Below are 18574 nucleotides of genomic sequence, written 5' to 3'. Positions count from 1 at the left end.
AATAGCATCTGCTGAAGTGATAAACTGAGATCCTGCAGCAGCCATCAGTTTTTGTGAACTCCTTGCACAGTTTCCTTCATGAGGAGGACCATTTCCGGAGAACGCTGTGCATTGTTTCAGGTGTGTGGAGAGCAGCCGAAGTGCTTGGTTAGTGGCCTCTAGCAGTTGACACTGGAGGGCTTTGCCTTGTCTGCTACAATCTTTTTGTTGCCTTCCTGCCTGAGAATAATGAGCTTTTAGTTCTGACGCTTAGTGAGATTAGACTTTATATAAATGACCCTTACATAAAATGCAATAGAATGATAAAGTTGCCTAATTAGTAACATACAAAGCAGACTATATAATTGCATAAGAAGTGAAAACTGTGGATATGAATACCTGGGCATGCTGTGTGGTGTTATTTTAGAAAGCCTAGTTTTGGTTTATATTTTCTCATGTGCTTTATGAATAATATGAATAAGCCTAAGAACCTGAAAAATGTTTCTTGGGCATCATCTGAATCATCTGACTCTGCAGAAGAGATTGAACCAAAGTTCATCTTAAAAGAAGAATTAAACTGTTATTATATTAGCCTGGGTTTGAAATAGCTTACTAGGTTAGGGCAAGCTGTGTCTGGTTAGATACCATTTGACGATAAGGACTAGCCTGCCAGAGGTCTAACAATGAAAAACACTAAATGTTACAGTTAGAGATTGGATGCTGCTTGAATGATTCAGATGTTAGTATTTCCCAACTTCCCAAATATCTGCAAATGTTAAACTCCTAGTTGTCGCTTTTTAAAAGACATTTATATTGGGCAACTTCTTATCTGTTTTTACTATTTTCGGTATTCAAACGAAAGATGCCCAGATTGAATCTGAATGCTATATAAGGCTATTTACTCTTTTTAGACTGCTTCCTAAGGAAATGCCAGGCTTCTGCAATTGCCCTGTCAGCTGAATAACTTCTGAATTCATTGGTCAGCTTTAACCACATTTGAAAAGAGAGCTAGAAGCCTGGAAAAGCATTGCTCTCCCTGAAATAGAAGGGTGGCACAAATTAATGTCTCTGCTCAGGAGAGAGAAGCATGCAGGCAGCATTCAGCTGTTGCACATCATTTGACAGCAGCTGACCAGTGAATTGGCCAGTGTGAACCAGGGGTCAGTCTGCATCCATGGAGCTCCTGACTGCTGGTGGCATATACTGTCTTCTGCCTGCTGGAATTACTGTAGAGATGTGTGGGGTTCTTGGACAGAAAGGATGAACTGGTGAGAGGATAAAGGATGCAAATAGGAAATTAAGCTGCTTCACTTCTGTGCCTGTGAAGTAATCTGTGGGTTTTGTTTTGCTTTCCCTATTACCTGAGTAAATAATTATGTTTTGTTCTGTGCAATCTAATAGAGCGTGATTATGAAATGAGGTTGCTAACAGAACCCACTTATTTTCCCTTCTCATGCATGCGGAAAGATTTTTTCATTTTTTCATCTACACATAATTTTTGAGTCCGAAGTTGTTTCACGCCTCTTTCAACACCAGCTTTTAGGAAACTTGCTTCTATCTACCTATGAATAGACTAATCTCTACAAGCATGATTGATTATTGGTTCATTAGCAGTATCTTTTTCTAGTTCATATAGCCTTAGCACACTATAGGATATACAGTCTCTTTTCCCTTTAATGTTTGGCCTTTACTTATATTTTCTCTTTATATATGAACTATATATGCATATATTTCTAAAACAATGTATGGGAAGAGCTGTAAGAAATACCTGAGAATGTCAAATGGGACTAAATGACAAGAGAGAAGAGGCTACCTCAAACCTGAAACAAATTTCCTCTGAATTATAGCTATGATCCTTGTGTTGTTTTTCTTTGGGGCTCATCTGACTGCTTGAAGTCAAAGAAAACGAAGTGCTGTGTGATTTGATATTATTGCAGGGAGGAACTTCACGGGTCATCAAATCCAGCCCTATGAAAAAAGCGCATTCAACCAAAAGCACAGTTGATGATGTACCTGCCCTTCATCTCGTGTCTTGAACTGCTTCAGATTTCTGATAGTTTAGATGTCTTGCTTTGAATATGAATGGAAGATTTTATTGTGGGTGCGAAATTATGATCTTGCTAGCTCTGTCTGCCCTGAGCTTTACCACCAGTGACACAAGAACGCTAGAATAGATAAGATGTGATGAATGAGTAGTTCTTATGGTTTTTTTTTCCTAAGCATCTGCTGTTGGCTGCTGTCAGAGACAGGAGGCTGAGCCTGCTGAACTTGTGCTCTGATATGATGCAAATGTTATGTTATTTTCTTAAGGATTTTGAAGCAGAGGAGAGGAAGAAGGGGAGTCCTGCATGACTGGACTGCTGTAATGCATCCTACATGGGCCAAGGAGGAGGACTGCAATTTCTAAGCAAAGCATTCATGTTGCCGCCCTTTACCAAAGGACTGATGGTTGCACATCGTTCTTGTCTGCCACAGACCACTTACCCTTGTACTTGTTCAGGCAAGCAGTTTTGGCAAGTGTTTTCTTCCTCTACCATGCTCACGTATCAAAGAATATCTGTTGAAGTGAGAGGCTAATCAATCACACTCGTATTTTGAATGAGAACTGGAAACTATGCAGAGAAATGGATCAGAGGTTCATAACACACCACCTTTGAAACAAAGTGTTTGTTCTTATCTTTAACTTCGAAAAACAATCAGTCTCTTAGCCAAAGATTCTGTTTTTTATTTGAAAGGCATGACTGGATGTGAAAAAGGCTGGATCAGGACTTATGTATACAAAATTTAGGACTGTAGACGATTAAATATACCATCTATCTAATATCTAATTTTCTAAGGGGATCTCTAGATTTCACTTGCGCAAATGTGACCATTTTGAATATCTGAAATTGCAAATAAAGAAGTTAAGCTTGGTGCTATGAATAATAATGTTTTTACCAGTAAATTGTTTCTGAGTTTGCTGTTTTATTGGTTCATTGTCCCTCCTCCCTCCTTGATGAATTTGAATTTCTAAAGTTTCCTGACTTTAACATCTATGAATTTAAAAAATTTGATCCTACAAATGCTTGCACAGACATACATACAGGGTCACTTCAGCTTTTGACATTAAAGCTTCGTGAGCAGTAAAAAAATTGAAATAATCTTAGTGCATCTGTTTTTAACTGGATGATGAGTCCACTTCTGATTTAATAAGGAAATGGAGGGAACCAGTGTTTTGCATCTGAATATCCAGGGCAGATATAAGTGGAATAACCTATCAATTACACTTTTAATTTTTTTTCCTTTGTAAATGTTCCAGTTTAGTAGGCTTGAGCCTTAACCTTTTCCATTATTCCTTAAGGCCTCATACTGGATGGGCCTTGCACAAGGAGCATATAATGATCTCTGATACTGACAGGTCTTGAAAGCTCCTGAATAGAATAAATGTCTTTTTGCCCTTCTTAGCGATGGCCTTTTTGCCCTTTTTAGAGTTTGGATCTAATCCAAGAAAAGGCTAGGAGTCTGCAAACAAAACCTGACTACTTGCATGGGCTCCTGAATTAGGAATTGAAACTTCATAAAGGAAATTTGAGGCCAAGTAGTCTAAACATAAAAGTTGCCTTGCTGAGTTTTTTGAATGAGTGCAGGTAGTTCTGCTGGTTTTCTTCTGTGTGGATTTTGCTTCCCTTCCTGTTTCATTCTTACTTGTTTTAGTACCTAACTGTAGGCATACAATGCATAGAGCAAAATCATAATTAAGAGGCTACGGTACAGGAAGCTTTCCAAATGCATGTAAAATTTGGAAAACATGTAGCTATTTAAGTTCATGTTTAAATGTTCAGTGTGATAAGGGTTTAAGGGAAGTACTGCAAGATTATGTAAATATGTACATAATACCAAACTAGCTTTTATCCCTTTTTTTTTTCCTATAATGTTCAGGGAAGATTGTAATATTGATTCAGTGATTCCCAAGTGCTAATTTTGGCCAGAAAATGTCAATATTAATTTAATTACTTAATGTTTCTCCTGTCCATCTCATAATTTTAGCCCTGATTGACTTTCTTTTTTCTCTCCAGTCTCAACTTTAATATTAAAGTAACTCAGCTTAATGTTTACATCATCTCCATACCCTTAGTAGAATGATAGAGGCCTGCATGCCCATAAGTATACCTGAAAGTATTTGTAGGATTGGGCTCAGATGCAAAAAAGTTACAGCTGGAAAGAACCACTAACCATCTTGTCTCACCACCTGTAACCCATGGGCATTACTCTTATCCTTGCAAGGAACCCAATATCTTGTTGATTAAAGTACATTTTTCTGAAAAGCTTATAGTTTTGATCTAAGGACACCAAGTGAAGGATTTGCTGTCTCACTTCTTCAGTTTTGTTCCAGTAACTAGTTGGCCTCACCGCTAAACTTGTACCATATTTTTAATTTGTCTTGCTTAAACTGTGCAATGGCTTCTGGGATTAAGCCTGATTGTGCCTTGCCTACTAGGTAAAGAGTCCTTTAGGATCTTTGTAGCGATTACTTTTTGGGGTTTGTAATTGTCTCTTCTCAACAGATAGAGTGTTCAAGATCTCTCACAGAAACTTTTTTTTTAACCCTCAAATTCTTTTCATGGTGGCTTCCTTTCTGCCACCTATAATTTTCCGATACAAATTTAAAAATTTGTGTACCCAGATTTGAATTTAATGCAGCAGTGGTGCCACAGAATCACTTGCTGAGTTCCTGCTCCCTTGTTTCAGATAGCTGAAGGCTGTGTTAGTCATTTATCCATTTTGTTGTGGCAGTGACAAAGCAAGCTACTCTTCAGTCACTTGCCTGCCAGGATGCTGAAGTTCTTTAGGACTCGTCCTCTATTCTGTAGCCATTGCCTGTGCTCTGTGTTACCAGAGGCATAGTTCTGCCTCTGGCTTCTCCTACTTTAACTGATGTCAACTGAACATATGCGCACTTTTGGTCTTCTTTGTCTTTTTATTTTTTATATCATTCTGCCAATCTATGTGTTAGCAGAACATTTTTTTCAAGGAATTTGTTATATCTAGATTTCAGCATTTTTATGGATCTGGATGAGCATCTGGCTAGCTCTGATTAATGCAAAACCAAACTAAAGCAATTCCATTCCCCAGTGACTTTATGTTGTCAACTGCTTTGAGATCTGTCAGTTGGCCAGCCCTTAATTCGTTTAACATGTGCTTTATTGACACATGAGCCAAATTTGTAGTCAGAATATCATATGGTATAAATCATATGCCTTGAAAATCTTAACTACTCAACTAACTCTACCACCCAAACCAGTGATTTTAAATTCTGTAATAAGGTTTTTTTGAATATCAGTATCATAAACCCCTTGAGATTGCCGTTAGTTGCATTCTGTCCTTTAATAGAAACCTATGCAAATTTTTCGGTTTCAGTCCAGCATTGATCTTGGACAAACAAGGCTACAGTTGCCGAGGCTGTTCTACTTTAAGTGTTAGCATGAGGTTGGCAGTCATTTTTTCTGGGTACCATTGGAGAATTGCATCCAGTTTATCCTGCACCGTGAGATTTACATTTAAAAATGAACTCATTACAGGCTGAGTATCTGTTGATGCTGTTAAAAACTGTAAACAGACTGGAAAATATGGAGACATTACAATATGTGTTGTGTGAGGAAAGTGTTTCAAATAGGTCACAGACTGCTGGCTTCCATCAAGACATCAGTGACTCTTGTAACATGCTTCTGTCTTCCAAGTGCCGGTCAGAGGTCAGCATCTCTGGTAAAGACAGTGTTTGTACTTGATGTAATTGTTTATACTTTGATTCACAAGTCTGGTTTCTTCTTGTGTTTTCTTCAGTGGAAAGAGATGTTAATAAATGTTTCCAGATAGGAATGCTCATCACAGCTTAGCTAAAATTAACATGCATTTCTTAAATCTTTGAACTCCTTGACAAGTGGAGAAACTGGCCTGGCCTCCTAGTCAAAACTTAAACTGTGGCTACTGCAGATCTCAGTTTGATCTCTCGCTTTAGATTCTCAAGTTTAGCAGCTGTTGCAGCAGCTTCCCAGGACCCAGTGACTTGGGAAGGGGACCTCACTGTTAACATCACACACTTTGAGGGTTTGGGAGGAGAAGCAGAATTTATTAGATGAAATGGCTTTTTCTGCTTGGAAGATAATACTGAAGAGGCTCCAGAATATTCAAAGACTTGCCTCTTCACAAATTTATATCACTAAATTGTAATTTCAAAAAAGAATCTGTTATACTGAGGGAAGATCTGTGTGGAGTTTAAAATCAGGTCTATTTTAGTTTTGCATAAATCTGTCCTTACTAATCTTACTCTGTCTTTACTAATCTTGCTAGCCTTCAGCAGAATTGGAAAAGGCTGTTCTGAAATCAAAATAGTGCAAACTCATGTCAAAAATCACTTCCTGAAGCCAGCTCATATGCAGTCAACACCCTTTACATGCCTCTGATGGAGCTTCTGATAACTTGAGTTATCCGTTACTGATGTCTTTATCAAAGTAGCCATGCTATAAGGGTGAGGAAGAGCCATCTGCTCACAGCGGGATTAATCCAATTGATGGCCCATGAGCACGCTGCTTCTTCAGGTATCTGACTCCATGAGTGATGGGAGGGGCAGTTGCTGTCATACCACTGTAGAGATAGGAGTGTGGCCCACCGCACTTGACAAAATTCCCCCAGGATGCCCAAGCTTTTATTTTCTACACCAGCAACAAAATAAACACTCGTTCAGGGTGTTTCCACTTACAGCTTGTACTGCTAGAAAAGGAGGATGGAACTAAAACCCATAGTGTGTTCAATATTATCTCAAAATTGAACCATGGATTAAATCTCCTTTTGCTTAAGGAGCGTAATAAATATTTATTTTAGGGAAATGGGAATGTCAGCAGAACAGATAAATACAAAAAATAGTTTGAGATTTCTTTTTCTTCCATTTAGTTCCTTTGAGGTTTTCCTTTAGGGTTTCATTATTAACAATGAAACAGCAAACTTGCTCAAGGGCAGAATTGTGCTCTGAGAATCATAAGTGTGGTTATAAAACCATTTTTTTTCCTCCATGGTACACCAGATAGCTTAAATTTTAACCCTGTAAAGTAGGACCCATGAATTGGGCCATATGAATTTTTGCTGATAAGGTTTTGAATTAATCCCATTTTGTACAGACCTGTGCTTGCAGAAGCTTAAGGAAATTCATCACAGTTGCAGATTGTTTTCCGAGTAATAGCCTCCTGGACTATGAAGCCTATCCTTTTATGATAAATGCATAAAGGTTTTGCTTAACTTCATTTTTGAGCCACTCCATCTCTAATCTCCGTTGCTCAGTTTTTAAGTAGGCTTTGGCAGAGTCTGGCTGAACTACAATAGTGCTGACACTGAAATCACACAGCACGGTGTGGGGGGAGGGATGTTAGAGGAGGTTCACTGTAGACACAGCTTGGATTTTTCCTCCCCTTTGATACAGCTGAAACTCTTACTTCCTGCACAGACAAGCAGTCAGTGTGATTTTTTTGATATTTGGGTGGAGGATAATATACAGCAAAGTAATTCAACTGGAATCCCTAAGGATGGGATAACAACATCCCTGCTGTACAGGCAGCTGGAATTATTTAGAAAGTGTAAAGGGGCTTAATGTTCTGCGGAGCTGCCTTTATAGCATGCTTTTGAGTAGGCACATCTGTAACTTTGCAAATGAAATCACTTGCAGGCATAGACGTGGCTGCAGGTTTGTTTGCTCTGTTGAGGAGGTGACTAAGCATCTGCAGCCCGCTGGCAGGTGTGCTGAGAGCTGCAGGTGTGGCTTCCAAGGCTGTCTCTGGAAAACAGTCTTTTGCTTGCAGTGATCAATGCATTGTCATTACTTGTCTTTCCAGAACAATCTTTGTTGAGAAGATCACAGCATTAAGTAAATATTTTTCTTTATATCAGTGTTGTTATTTTTTAATCTGCCTGGGTAAAGGGGAACAACAGTAGCTCTAGGAGGAGCTTTAGTAGAGAACTTTCTCTTGGGTATTCAGCACACAGCCATTCTGCTCTGTGCTGGTGTACCAGGGCTTACAGTCCAGGGCTGAAACGGGGGCAGCAGGGGGACTTTTGGGCCAGCATTTATAGTGCGACTTCCACAGTCCAGGCCAAAGCATGAATGGTTTTGAAAAATGAACGTTTCCATTTCAGACATGGTTCCCTCTTACTTTTATAGCAGCAGATATTAAAGTTTGAATTTCTCTGGATTCAACAACTATCTTGGGAAACTGCAAAGGAGGAGGATTGTGTGAAAAGATACTGATGGACTGTTCTTGTTTGTGAGTACACCTGAACAGAGAACTATCCAAACATTTGTGTTACATATCTGTCTCTGAGGCTGTTGTATCCAGATGACAAGCTTTTACTTAAAAACAACCAAACTTAAAACTCACCTATGTAGCTGCATCCAAGCTAATGTTTGTTAAAAGCGACTTTGTTGAAAAGGAGTATGTTGGCCTGTTCCTTGTTTCATAGTTTGGATTTTACAACCTGTGATGTGGTGTTAACCCATGGCAGAAGGGGAGCTGTGGGAGCGTGGGAAGCGTGCGCACAGACAGCGTGTTGGCAGGTAGCGGCTGCAGGCGTGAGCTCAGTTTCCAATCCATTCAGAATCAGATGGCCCAAATCCACCTCAGGTTTAGTCATATTTCTTCAGGTTTCTGTTTCATTCCTTACTTCTTGCTGTCATCTAAGTTAACGTGACCACAGAATGGAGGCTTATATGCCAAACAGCAATGAAATGAAGTCATACACAAGTGGGTGCTGTTAATTTCAGTTATAGTCATTGAAAGGCTTTGGAGAAATTAAAAGGTTTGGGGTTTGTTTTAGGTTTGGTTTTTTTTTCCTAAGAAGGTATAAATGAAAAGTGCACCTTTTAAACAGATGGATGTGTGAATGGTGAGGAGGTAATCTGATCTATAAATATAAATGGAACTTTGTCTATTTACGGCTTCAAGCCAAAAACCATTAGGTTTAAAAATAATTTTCAAATAAAAAAACCTGCTTTAACTTGAAAATAGTTTTACTTCTGAACAGAATATGTCATACTGAATGACCAGAGAGAAACCTGTAGCCTCATGAGGCTCCTGATGAGAATTGCTTTTCAACTGAGCGGCTCTGTCAGGCATGCACATCTGAAAGTCGCAGCATGCTCAGCCTCTACCCTTGTTGCCAAAGTTCTGCGGGCCAAATTATTCCCAGTGTGACACCTAAAAAAATTAATGGGTTGATTTGTACTTCCTCTTACAGTGCTTTTCTTGCAACTATTACTTCAGCTGTACTGGGTCCATCTAGCTCTATATCCTGTCTCTGACTGTAGCCAGTAGCAGTTGCCTGAAGAGGAGTGTTGGAACAAGCAAGATGAGATGCTTGGCCAAAATATTCTCCCTGCTTCCTATGACTGCAGTCCAGAGTGCTCCTAAATCAGCAGCGGTGTCTTTTTTAGCACAACATCAAGGAAGGATCATGGAGCATGTTGCAGAGAGTGCCCCAGCAGTATGGCTGGTGCCAGGGCTGGATCTGCTGGTGTTTTGCTTCTTGGGCAGCGGAGCCAGGAGACCCAGCCCTAGATGTCTCCATGGAGAAGCTGTGCTGGTTACCAGGTTGGGAGGGATAGTCTGCTCAGACGAGCGTGTGGCTCCTTCATCATCAGCAGGTCCTGGGCAGTGGTCCAATGCCAGAGCTGGCTACTTGGAGCAGGTCTGGGAAGAGAATTTGCTTTTCTGAGCTCAGGCAATAATATGTTTTGGGCATAATTGAAGGAGAATGGACTCTAAATAATTATTGTAATAGGGCTAAATAAGTTAACAGCACCTTCTGTAGCCAAAAACTACTCAGCTAGAGTGGAGAGTTGAAATATGCAGAGGAGAAGCCTCCTTCAGAAAAGCAAAGGGGCACCAGATGCTATTAGGAGATGTTTTGTTATCACGGGAGTGCTGATCCCCACTCTCCACTGCATTTTTAGGCTGTTGTTTTTCTTCCTGAAGATCATTGTTCCTGGGTGCGAGGGGTGTGTTTGTCATATGAACTGCTCTTCCCGCTAACAGCCCCATTGCTGGAAACTTAGAGAGCTTTTCAGTTTGCCAGACTTCTGGCGAAAGCCTCTGATCCGCGTTACACAATCGAGCCTCAGTTCATGCTTGTCGTGGAGGCCGGTAGCTGGTAACGTGTGGGCAGGCTTCAGTCTGCCTCTGAAAAGGTTTTGTTCAGTGTGTGCCTCTGCTCAGCTCGTCGGGCCCTTGCATTTTTCAAAATGTTAAGTATTCAGCTCTGCTTCACTACATTATCTCACAAATCTGCTATTGTTTGACCCTTTTCTGAAGAGCACGTTATGTGCGGTGGCGTGAATGGTGGCCAAGCCGTATCTGCAGTGCACGCAAAGGTGCTGTGGTCGTGAGCTGGTGCCACCCGCTGTTGGGTGATGTACGACTGCCTGAGTCAGGGGTGCTTTGGACTTGTTGTTCTTGGCTTAAACTTGTGAATGAAAGCATAAAAGTACTGTGGCTTTTGTTCAATGGGGCCAGGCAGTGGTAGGTACGTAATGCTCCTATTCTTGGAGTTGTCAGATGGAAGGGAGCTAATATGATAACCCATAATACTTTGTCTTCTGTGGTCCTGAGAGATAGCTGTGCTTAAGCATCTAATTTCCAATGGAGAGGGTTGGAGGAAAAAAAAAATCCCTGTTAAGGCTCAAATCCAGTCTAGCCAAGCTGCTGAGTTTCCATCAAAAGCAGGAAACAGATGGTCGGGCACAGCTGCAGAAGGTGCTGCAACTTCTCTGGAAAAACTACCCAGGCGTGTGCTGCAAGCAGGGACGTCAGCACAGCGCTGCTGTTCTGCACAGGGCCGCTGCTCAGTGCCAGTGGATGGACGGTCTCACAGCCCATGGAGACGCCATTTAGGAGAGGAACCTGCCTGGCGTTACTCCCAGCTCCCAGTGATGTATGCTTGCCTGTTCCTAGGATCTGCTCGCTGTAGCAGAAGAAGAAGAATGCATCAAAGACTCATTATGTTCCTAAGTCTTACATTTCTGAAGTATGCTGTGGGCCCTGTCCTGCTGAGCTTACCCTTATATCCTTTCCAGAAGCACTTCAGTGCTCTGTCTCCCTGCTGAATTCTCCATTTCAGACTGGACAGTTGCATGATGAAGAGGTCTTGTGACTTGATGGGGTCTCAGATGGCATCCCAAACCCCTGGGATGCCCCGGGGTGGTGTTTCTTATGTTCTTCTGGAGATAGAAAAGAGGGTCCAGCAGCCAAGCAGTGCCCCAGGTCTCTGCCCAACCACTCATGCAGAGCCAGTCTGATGTGCAGTCAGTGCATACTGTTTATCTGGGACCTACTTGTCCTTGACTCCTCCTGTTTACTTGAAAGGTGCAAATATTTAGATCTCTTCCAGAACAGATCTGTGTTATTGTTATTTAGGAGGTTTCTTTTCTTAAGCAGTTTAGTAATTTTTCATTTTGCGTAGTTTTTGCAGAAATTAAGGTTTTTCCAAGCAAGAAGCCTATGTAAGCACAACTGTGTAGCAGGGAGAACATGTTTCTCTGCTTGCTTTCCCTTTTCTAAAGACAAAAGAGCCTTATTGAAATGTGCTTCCCTTCTGACTACTAATGGGTTTTCCTTCCTTCCTCCTTGCAATGAGCTTAACATTCTCCCATCCTGTTGGGTATAAAATTCAGCCTGGACTGTTTTCCCTGTTGAGGTGTTGAGTCACTGGCCTTGAATGGGAACCTGTAATGAGACAGGGAGAAGTTAGGGCTTGGACAGGAAGAGGTTTTCCAGCAGTTTGGTGGTAGATGGGATGAATTTTAAAAAACAAGGATAAGGTGCTATTCATTTTTGCTTGGGGCTGCTCATATTCTCTTTTCCTAGTTTTATTTCTGGATGCTTTCTTATGTTGGATCTGGATAAATTCCAGGACATTATACACAAAATACCTAGAGGAAGAGCTGGTTCCTGCTCAATAACAATGTTCCATTTTAAGCTGTCTCAGGTTAAAGGGAAATAAAATACGATGCCATGTCACCAGAATTCGTTTGTCTACTGGAGGAAAGATGCTGAAAGTCTTGTTTCAAAGGCTCTGTGTGGGAATTATGTCCTGAAGCCTGGATATTCTCCAGGGCTTAATTGTGCTTATTCACAGAAACACTAAACTTTATGAACTGGACAGCAGACCTCTAAATTTGGCTCTAATTGCGGAGAGGGTATTGTTTTTTGCACTCTGATTAGCAACACTGAGCACAGACATACACTTTGGAGTAATTAGTAAAATGGACAGGAATTAAAACAAGCTTTGCTCTGAACACAAACCAGATGAGCTAAACAAGTCTTCTTTCTATCTGAATTTCCCATTTAAGTAAGGTCTCATTTTGTGTGGTGTTGGATTGTGTCGTGTGGGGTATACCTTGTCTCTCTTTCCCCCATAGAACTTCTTTCTGGTCTAAATTCTATGGTAGCAGACTGTGGGATAAAAATCTGCATCTCCTCCCATATCATCTTGCTCTGCAAGATGAAGAAAACAAGACTGAGCAATGTAGTTAAACCAGCAAGAGTGAGATTAGGTTACTGCCTCACATACACTTCTGCCAATCTCAGAGAAATCTGAATCCAAATGTCTTTGTTATAGAATCATAGAATCATTAAGGTTGGAAAAGACCTCTAGGATCATCTAGTCCAACCGTCAACCCAACACCTCCATGCCTACTAAACCATGTCCTGAAGTGCCACATCTACATGTTTTTTGAACTCGTCCAGGGATGGTGACTCCATCACCTCTCTGGGCAGCCTGTTCCAATGCTTGACCACCCTTTCAGTAAAGAAATTTTTCCTAATATCCAATCTAAACTTCTCCTGATGCAACTTGAGGGCATTTCCTCTCGTCCCATCGCTAGTTACTTGGGAGAAGAGACCCAACTGTTACTAATATTATCTATGTTTTGGAGGTTTCTTTTGTCTTTTTTTTTCCTCAAACAATAGGGATGAGAATAAAAAATAAAACTCAAATTAACATTATTGTAAGCTATCTGAGCTTGTGTGAAAACAAACTATTGTTTAGTTGGCTTAAGCAGAAAAGGATGCTTTTTTGTTTGGTAGAAGAGCAGTTAAGACTTCAAAACCAATGTGTACTGCTGTCTTCATGGACTTCCTTAGTTTGCAGTCCTACCTGTGGAGAACCAGCAGTGCCAGAGGGTCACAAAAGTGTTCTAGAGGGCTTTTCTGTTGGGTTTTTTTATTATTGTTCTACTTTAATTGCAGATAAATTTATAAGGGATAAGATCCTTTAGTAATATTTCCTTTTTAGAAAGCTCCTGTATGAGTGAAACTGAAAGGGTTTGTTTGGGTTTTTTTAAGAGCTCTACCTTGAGGAATATTTTCTTGTTTCTGGTATTACTTAGGACTTATATATTAGGAGATTTTTTTTCTATAAAGATTTCACCACGGCATCTTAAATAAGTGTGCAGAAAAGCTGAAAAGAAGGATTATTTGGACAACGCAAGTAGCATGATTTGCTGTTGTCACAATTTTGTCAGTGTTGGAGCAAATTAGGAAATGTCTTCTGTTCAGAATTTTATCCACCCAGAATTGCACTGCAAATTAATTTTGAAACTTGCTGCTGAAGGGAAATTAACAAAAAATATCCAATGTGAAAATTAAAATATTTTTTTGGATAGTGTTAACAGACAAAAATATTGAGTGACTTATTTTTTTAATGGAAGTCATAACATTTAGACGTGTAAGAATATAACTGCTTTTAAAATGTAAAATAGCTCCATGAGACTACTTAACTATCTGTACATGACATCCTCTAGGCTCCTTAACTAACATTTGCTGTGTTAGTGAGATGAAACAAGGATTTGAAAATGAAAGACAGTCGTGGTTTGGAAGAGCAATTGTTATCAGTGAACTTAGTTTCCTGGAAAACTAAGACCACAGAGCTGATAACTTTTGCTTTGAAGTATTGAAGCCTATGTTTCAGGCAGACGTGCAGGTCCTATTTTGATGATCAAGGATCACTATGTATTTCAGTGAGCTATTTCAGTTTCCATTCTACTTGGAAAGTGTGCGCCTTCCTCCTGTCCGTGCTTGAACAATCATGAAAGAACCACAGGCTGGGAAGCAGCTAAAGTAGTCCAGATTAAAGAGGCTGCAGTTTGGGATAGCTGAGGGTCTCCTTACGATGGCAATTGCCTACCCAAGTGTAGAGGCTGAGTAAAGTGTCATTACAGTATTCACAAGTCTTGTGGTTGTTGACCCAGTATTAGAAGATTTTAACCTAACATAGAACAAATATCATCATCATCATCTTTCATATCTCTGAAAGCAGCAATGTGCTCAGTATCTTTTGTGCTTGATTCTTGCAGGCACTTTGAATGAGTATTTTATACCCTGTATCCTGCTTTTGAATTTGCAGTGCACTATCATAACACTTCATCTTTCAGAGGAAGAGCCAACTGTAGGATGAAACCTAGTAAAAACCTCAGGGTTACACTCTGTATCTAAACTGCTTTAGAGATCAACCCAGCTGAATTCTAATTTATGGAAGAAAGCTTCCATGCTGCATTTGCACTGTACACATTTAGGGAGATTTGGAAGAGCTGATCCTGAAGTGTCATTTAGGCTGATTGTTCTGTTTTCATGAACATTTTGCCTGTGAGAGCCCTTGAACACACACTAATGAGGAAAGAGGTGAATAGAAGTAGACTGCAGAATTCTGAATCCACATGTACCATATATCAAGAGACTAAACTTTGTAATTCAATATACTGAACAACTCTATCTAAGCCTCTTCACAGTTCAAATTTGAAGCTCAATATTGTGGTGCTAGCCCATCTTGAATCATGTGTCCATCAAAAAATTCAAGGTCAAAAGGGTTGAGAACTACCAATCACTTCCTTTTCTGTTGGGAATGCTTGTAAAATGGCTCTTATTTTTAGTATCTGACATTGGAGATGGGAACTGGAGTGGGTGAATGGATGGATGTCCTTGCAAAAAATATCAGACCAAGTGACAGTGTTGTTCCACCCCTGCATCAGGACACAAAGGTGTATAGCTGCCACAGAGTCCTGTACAGCTGCTAGATGAGCAGTGTCTGAGTCAAGATCAATGCTGTGGTATTCCCCTTCTGTACTTTTTTATTAAGCACAATTCTTTGGATATAAGTAATTTTAGCAAATCTAGGAGGATTTGGGAACTTTCCTGCCCCTTGGCTTAAGGCCGTGGTTCATCTGAAAAGTGAAAATGCCATTTAAAAAAAAGAAAATCACAAGCCTGTGTGATAGGTCCCTAATCTGTCCTTAAGGGAATGGCAGTGAGTGAGAGGGGCAAATCTGTCATCTGGACAGGCAGTGGGGAGAGGACTGTGAAGTCTCATCGACTGCGTGGTTAATGGCAACATACTGAACTGTCAGGCAGGCTCATTAGGGACGTGCTGTTAATTTGGTCAGGCAAGCACTGCCAGGCTGCATTGTGTAGAGTTAAGCAGCGTGAATAGAGCCCGTAAGCAAAGCTGCTGGAATCTGCTTTTGTGTTCCCTTTGGACGGCTGTCCTCTGGTTTTGGCTTATTTTCCAGTCCAAAGTGGCCACGTGGAGTTTTGGCACTGTTAGTGTTGCCCAAAGATTAGTTCTAGATTGCAGAAGTAATCTAACTTGTGCTGAGATGAGTTACCCTGCTTCTCTCAGCTGGTTTTGCGTGCATGCATTTAGTCATAGTGTCAGAGCCAGAGTGTCAATTCACTACTTCTAGTGACTTAATTAGAAATGGATTAAGCCCTTTCTCTTTAAAACCCAATTTGAAATGCTATAGGTATTTTCCTTATCTTCACTGCTCACATCTGCTAGGCACTAGCTATATTGCAATTAAAGTTTGCATTTCTTTTCTACTGTCAACAGATAACCTTTTTCCCCTCCACTTCCCACAAGTCACAGAGTCCTGCAGGTGGTTTTGGAGGTACAACAGCACATGCCTTATAAATCCACTGCAGTCCCTAGAAGAGCTTGGTAGTGAGCTGTAATGTTATGGACTGACCCTTTTGGGCAGAGAAGAGGGAGACCAGCGGTGAGGAAAAGCTGCCACATGCAACCGAGCTGGGTGGGTGTCCTGACTCCTTGTGTGACGGGCTGGAGTGATTCGTCATGTGATGATTATTGTAAAAGGTTGAGCAAGGGTAAGAGATTGTTTCCATCTCATAAAGGGAACAACCAGATTGTCTCAATGCTGTCTCTCCCCCGTGTGCATCAGAATATACTGTTAATTTAGGAGTTGGAACCCAACAGAGGATTTTCTGATTCTCTACCATGTGTTTGCCTTTATGACTCCAGTTCCTCCCTCATCCTTTGGGGATGTTTTTCCCTGACATCTTCAGTCTTATTAAAACTTATTTTTGTTTCTGCCTAGTCTTCTGCCAGAGAAAAGGCTGAAATTAATAAGCTTCTGGTAACCATTTTCTACGTTTTCACCTGATTTATCTGATTACGTTAAGGCTGGGTCAAATACTCCATTAAGAGTTTCAAATGCTATCAGAACCGGAGCAGAAGAACGGTTCCCAGGAGATCGACTGTGTGTGCTTGTGTGGAACAGATTTACTGGGGAATTGGCCTGAACAATTACCTTGCAGGGTGCTGCACAGCTCCAGCACTTCTGTCACTAAATACCTGGGGTAATCATCAGTTGTGAATAGACGACGTTCTCCACCTGCTGTGTCAGGCTCTGTTACCATGCTAGGAGGCTGCCCTCCTCCCCAGAAACCAGACGAATTCATGCTTCTGCCTATTCAGGTAGAGGGATATCTATTTAATGCAGTGCCCCATTTAGGGAAGTAAAATAGTGTTTCTCCACTTGCTGTGTGGGAGGGAAAACTTCTTACAAACAAGCCCTGAGTTTCCTCATTTTGCTTTACCAGGGGTTTCTATTAGAATAAGGTTGGAGGAGGGAAATTTGGGATGATTCTGGGAAGCTTTGACTCAGGAAGGGGAGAATGATTCATAGATTTTTTTATTAGTGTTATTTATTAAGGAGAACAGACCATTGGAACTAATCTTTTACTTATCTTTCTCTTTGAAAACTTAAAGCACTTATGCAATGACCCCAAAAGAGTGTTTGGGTTTGAACCAAGGTCTTCCAGCATAAAAGCATAAATCCCAGCTGTAGGAGCTAGCCTCCAACCACTTTAAGGTAGATTTATTCCTATTACCTTCATACTTGGTAAGTATTTTTATAATGAATCCTCAGTGCATCCCTTCCCTGTTTGTGAAGTGGGGTGGTAAATAAGTTGTTCATGGGAAATGGGAGCAGCAGAGGCACTTCACAAAACTGAGCTCTGACAAGTGTTGAGAGTCACCACTTTCTGTGTTGTGCCAATGGTCAGTTTATCTCTGGTTATTGCTGGAGTCTCGACATAGGAGTTTCTTAATTTGAGAGTCGTTCTTTAGTTTTGATGGGGAAAATTTGATTACTGAGAAGAGCAGCTTGTTTAGTAGCAACCTCTTTCTTCTCCTTAATTTGGAAGTGAACATTTACTTCTCCAAAAATAACTTTGCTGTTAATAATCAAAATACAAGATCAGTCACAAGGTGTACATAAGAAAGAAGTTTTTAAGCTCCAGGCTAACATAATTTTAAGGACTTTGAGGTGATTCATATTTATTTTTGTATTCTGCTACTGTGAAAAAAAGATTAGTGCAACCTAAACTATGTTTTAATTAAAATTTGGCAAGAGAATTTAAATGAAAGAAAAATCAAAGCTTGACACAGTCTGTGTCACAACTGTAATTTCATTCTTGTACTTCAGAAGATAATTAACTAGATGGGATAAAGCAAATATAACTTAGTCTTTTAGCTAATTCCTTAGGTCAATTCTTTAAAGAATCAATCAAAGTAGATTGTCCAGGTTATGAAAACGGGAAGGCCCTTGACTGTGGCCACATAGCCTTATCTTTTCCACTTATGGTATCATATTGTAAAGGGTCATACACCCTAATACTTTTGGGTGTGCTGTGTCAGTGGTGAGAGTCAGGGAAGCTTCCAAGCTTTTAACTTACTCTTAACTGGTGGAGAGTGGAACAAGTATCTTCATTATCCTCCTGAAAAATCTTGTTGGCAAGGCAGTCTCATCATATCTATGCTACTGGCTTGAATTTTGCTCATATTGTTGTCTGTTAAACTAGGTGACAGCTTAATCTCAGTAGAGATAGAGAATGCATGCAAAGACTTTTCTAGCAAGAAAAATGATATGGAAAGGACAAACAACCATTGTCACAGCAAGTATAGAGATGAGAACTTAGATCTGTATTTTACTGCACTGGGAAAAACAGAGGTCCTCAGGCTTCCAGACCTGCGAAGCAAACACTTCTTACCAACTCAACACCTGTCCAGAAGGATTTCCTTATGTGAAATAGGCTCAAGAAAACTGATTTATGTCAGTAGCCGTGATAAACACATTGTGCAAAGTTAAGAGTTCTCCAAGGCTTTGGATAATCAACAGAAATCTTAATTAAGTTCAACCTCTGGTAGGAATTTATCAGCAGTTATAGACATTTAGTTGACATGTAAGCAACCTCGAAGGCCACCAAAAATAATTTCTTGGTTC

The 18574-nt window shown here is 40.4% G+C and overlaps 1 protein-coding gene across 6 annotated transcripts in view; it reads left to right on the top strand.

Annotated features, from left to right (window-relative positions):
• ZDHHC8 (zDHHC palmitoyltransferase 8) overlaps positions 1-18574 on the top strand; it is a 121935-nt gene that overhangs the window by 43339 nt on the left and 60022 nt on the right. Inside the window, exon 1 of one of the 6 annotated variants that reach the window (XM_072879693.1) lies at positions 5703-5721. The exons of 4 other annotated variants lie outside the window; for them this stretch is intronic. The gene's annotated coding sequence lies outside the window, so the exon portion shown is untranslated. Of the gene's footprint in view, positions 1-5702; positions 5722-14299; positions 17192-18574 lie in introns of those variants that run through there. One more of the 6 variants, XM_072879691.1, reaches the window with a different exon arrangement.

Source organism: Ciconia boyciana, chromosome 15 (assembly GCF_034638445.1).
Source record: "Ciconia boyciana chromosome 15, ASM3463844v1, whole genome shotgun sequence".
Lineage (NCBI taxonomy): Eukaryota > Metazoa > Chordata > Aves > Ciconiiformes > Ciconiidae > Ciconia > Ciconia boyciana.
Note: the sequence above shows the minus strand (reverse complement) of the source record. Positions and strands in the feature narration are given on the sequence as shown.